Raw genomic sequence first — 4,789 nt, forward strand, 5'->3', positions numbered from 1 at the left:
AAAAATTATTGACACTTTGATCAACCATTTATCCATCAGCCGAAATGGATTAATTTTCAAAAAAAAACAATGGGAATCTTTCTCTAATATTTTCAGCAGTTATTCTCCAGTAGAATATACGACCTGACCCACAGATTTTTATCTGCTAATCACTTTTGCAACGACAAACTAGAATGAACCTGGATCAAAATTCGCCGGGAGAGCATAACTCAAAAAGTGAGAAAGTGATGTTATTATCGACAACAACACTCAACCACAATATTTAGAGTTTCAACAATGACCAATATATCATTCTACCTAAGTCGACGACTCAACTATTGACAAATCAATTAGCAAAGAAGTCAACAATCTACAACAAGAATCGACTCTTCCACAACGACAGCAGCCACCTCATGTTTCTTCAGCAGCTCAGCGTGATTATTATTTTATATATTTTTTCAAATTAATGTCGTTATTTTTCCGCGTGCTGTAATAAAAAAGGAGTGGAACTCAAGATTTTTCAAAATTCATAGTCAAATAGGCAAAAATTGTCAGAAAATGACTGAAAAAAAAATCAAAAAAAAAATTTTTTTCAAATTTTTGTGAACTTTTTTTTTGTGTTTTTGAAGTTTTTAATTTCCAAAATTTGCTAAGAAACCCAAAAAAAAAAACAATACTTGATTTGAGTGCAACTCTCAAAACGGAGACAATTTTTGGTGGTTGTTTAATATCGTTCAATTTAGGACCAAAAGGGCTCTAAACTGGTACATCACTCAAACCAATCGGATTGTTAGTTGTGATACCTGATTATGCGTGGCGAATTGATTTTGCGTGAAGTTTTTTTATTCTCAAAATAAAGCTAAAAAACACAATAAACTAATTTTACTCCAGTAAAACTAATTTTTCAAGCCCTGATTTATGCTTAATTAAGTTATTGTAAGCCTGCACACGCTCCTTCTCAGATCAAAATTAGACCAAAATCAAAAAAATTCAAACCCGTTTTCTCCACACTGGAAAAAAAATATTTTTTTTGTGTCGATCGAATGACGACTGAAAGGGCTTTTATATGATATATCATTCGAACATCCCCTTTGCCGGTTACTGTGCAAATAGCTTAAAATGATCCGACCAAAGCCTTAAAATTCTTCTGCGTGGTTTTAAAAATGGATCTGAAAAAAGTTAGACCTTGACAAAAATATTGGAAAAAAATTATACAGATGGTAATCAATTATAATCCATCATTCGATTAAATTGTATTGTAAATGACTGCTCATTCTTCTAATTTGGGCTAAATAAGGTTAGAGCCACGGTGTGTAATTTCCAGTTAAAGGCACGCCTAAACCACTCTTGTCCCGATGTCATGAAATAATTCCCAATTTCTGCATTTTAGGAAAACATCGTTTTTTCGCGGAAAACAGATTCGTAACTAGATAGATTTTTTCTGGCATAGATTTTTTCTTGCAATACCATTATTCTAATTTTGACCTTCGTCACGCCAATCAGAAAGTTTTGGCTCATATCTTTCCTAGGATATTAATGGTTGACTGTCCTTACAGTAAAGTAAACCAGTTTCCGTTTCGAAATTTTTTTTGAGGCCGACAACAATAGTTTTTCGGGGTCTCCGGCAAAAAAAGCAAAAAATTCCCTTTTTGGAATTTTTCCGCCAGAAAACCGCGTTCGTTACGGCGCGCCTTCTCGCCTCAAAATGGCATGATGTCAGGGATCAGTTGGCCAAAATAGGATGATGTAAAATAGTTCCAAAGGGAGAACAGTTTGAGTGCTGAAGGGATTGACTAGTTGACAATGCGAGGGCCTTACGCCCCAGAACACCCCCCTCCCCGCCCCTTTTTTCCTAAATCCGCTAATGCATTCGAATAAGAATGGAGAAAAGAGGACATAATTATCGATTTAGCTATTGATTATGGCAATCTTTGGAAAACTGTTTTCCTTTGAATCGAAAACTGTATTAATTTGTCTAACAAGGATTTTTTCTTGGATATTTCCACACAAAATTTGAAAAAAGTTGGAATGAAAATAGGTACTTTGCAAAAGGGTTCGTCAGTTAAATAGCAAACTGATTGTGCCAGCCATGGTTTTTATAGTTGACTTTTAATCCCGATGTGCACTCATCTTTCCCAGCAGTGATTCAAGTCTGATTGATTTGTCCAGTCCACTAGTCTAATGCATAATGACAGCGGGTTTAAATCTGTCACCTAAACGAGCCCAGATGAAAGAAGAGAGCGAGAGAGGGAGAGAGAGGGGGAGAGAGGGGGAGATAGATTGGGCAAATGGGCTTTTAAATCGCTGAATGGCCCCGACTCCCTCTAATCAGGCTCTGTTCATGCCTACCGCTTTGCCCAGTTTGTTTCTTCAGCAGCTCAGCGTGAAATGGTAATTTGCGCTTATGCGGCGCAGCAGTCAACTAACTAACTGCCGCCCCTTAAATACTATCCTCATTTACATCAATTGCGCACACCTTTCAGAATCAGGCTACTTTATTTCCCATTCGGAGCAGAAGAGCCAATTAGCGCATACATGAAACACTCCACTTCATACAGCATTAAACGTACACATCAGACAAAACTCAACTTCACCATTTTTTCTCTCTTCAAAAACAAAAACATCACAAGTGTTTTTTGTTTGTTACCATAAATACCCTAAAAACAGTTTCATAATCAATAGAATTACCTCCGTGACAATTGTGGAAATGTATTTCCGTCGAATCTCTTGAAATTTTAAGTAAATAGTAGCGAACCTTTCAAGCATTTTATGTGCCCAAACTGACAATTAAACTGACCTAATGGCCTTTTAGTATCCGATCGACTAAAAGCAAAGCCGGTCTGCTTGTCTCAAATCACTTGTAGCTGAAAGGTAATAATTTTCCTGAAAAATGCCTGTTTTATAATGTTAAAACGGAAAAAATAGCAATTAAATTAGTTCCGAACGAAATCATTTGGCCGCCATTTAAGCTGAATACATTTTTTGTGTTTTTTTTCTATAAGCTAAATCTCAAGTGGCTCCAACGCAGAGAATTTTATGGCATTTAAGCGCGTGAAAATTTTAAGTAGGGATTAAAATTTAATTCCCCCGCCGGAATAGAACTTTCCCCAGAATCAAATCCAGATTTATTGAATTTTTCAATTATCTTTCTGCGCTGCAATACATCTACGTTTTTAACCTGTTTTTACCAAAAAAAGATTTAATTCGAGTAATAAATGAATGAAAGACAAAAAACGCCTGTTTTGTTCCAATTCAGTTTTTGAGATTTTAAAAAAAGTGAGCATTTGTTGACTAGAAAACGCCTGTTTTGTTCCAATTCAATTCTTGAGATCTTAAAAAGTAGGCATTTATTGACTATTTTTGTTTTGATTTTACTCGCAATTGAATCATTTTTCAAGTCCCTCACTCTAATTGGGCTCTTTCTGAACGCTTGCATACCACTCAAGCAGGTAACATTTTCCATTCTCGACCTTTGTTTCTGCTAGTTGCGGTTTCTTTCATTCTAGCAGACTTTTTTCATCTGATCTTCCCGAATATGCAAAACTAAGTTTGCAATCGCTTAATGCTAGTTTATAATATACAGTTCTGAGATAGTTAAATTTTTTCAACACAAAATGTTGGATTTTATAAACTTTTAGACCGATTGTAATTGATTGCACTTAGAACTAGTCCTAAATGATCCAAAAGTTACCAATTCAAAATCAGGTTGTTTTTAGTACAAAATTTCTAGTAATTATCTACAGCTTATATATACATTGTATACAAATTGTGCACAAGTTTCATATAAATTATTAACAGGTTTTCAACAGATTATACATAGATTTTATATATGTTATATACATTTTCTAAACTAATTAAAAACAAACGTTTTGCTGATTATACACAGACTATTAAAGAACAAGTGCAGAATATATTCAGTTTATATACAGATTAATATCTAATTATAAACTGATTTTCTCAGAATTCTCGCCTATCAGCTAATATGTGCAAATGGAAGTTTTGATGTATGCTTTCATTAGTTGATTTTAGTGCTGCTATTTTACCTAAACTTAACTATTGAAACTAATTATTTTCTTATTGTTCCGACTTTCGATACGAAAGTAACGGAATATTTGTGCTCGTGGTGGGTTTTTTTTTTCTTCAGACAAATTTTGACTTTTTAACTAGCCATTTTTGACGGGATTTTTTAAATATCATTCGAAAGATATTGTTCTCCTGAGATTAATTTTGAAAAGAAATTTTAACTGTGATCTTTTTTGGTAAAGTTATGGCGGTTTAAAGATTATCATTTTGGCCAGTTTGGGACAATTAACGCGCGATATATTTCGCGCTGTTAACGCGTAAGCGGAGATTTAATCCGTCTTAGATATCGTTCCAAATTGGTCGAAGGAAGCTTACTTGTATAATTGATTTGCTACTAGGAGCAAAATTTATCACTTTTTACTTTATATGGCGTGTGGGGGGGATGATTTGCATTAAAAATTTCAAATTTTAGAAAAAAATATTTTTTATTTTGTTTTATTACAGTTAATTTTTATATGTTATTACTGCTCCATTAACGCTAAAAGGCAGACGGAACATTCAGGGCTTTGCCCTGATACGAGTAGTCTTGTTACCTATTTACGATTTTAACTAACTGTTCTAAGTTGCGTTTTCCTATTTTTTGTCAATTATTTTCACAGCATTTGTTGGCGTTAGATAAGGTAATTGAAAAACTTAGTATAAAATGTACTTTTTTCTCACCGCGGGAACCATACGTGAGCAAAATCTTAGAAATACTTCGAGAAATTTATGTTTTTAACTAAGTAAC

The sequence above is a fragment of the Symsagittifera roscoffensis genome, chromosome 2 (genome assembly GCF_963678635.1).
Source record: "Symsagittifera roscoffensis chromosome 2, txSymRosc1.1, whole genome shotgun sequence".
NCBI lineage: Eukaryota > Metazoa > Xenacoelomorpha > Acoela > Convolutidae > Symsagittifera > Symsagittifera roscoffensis.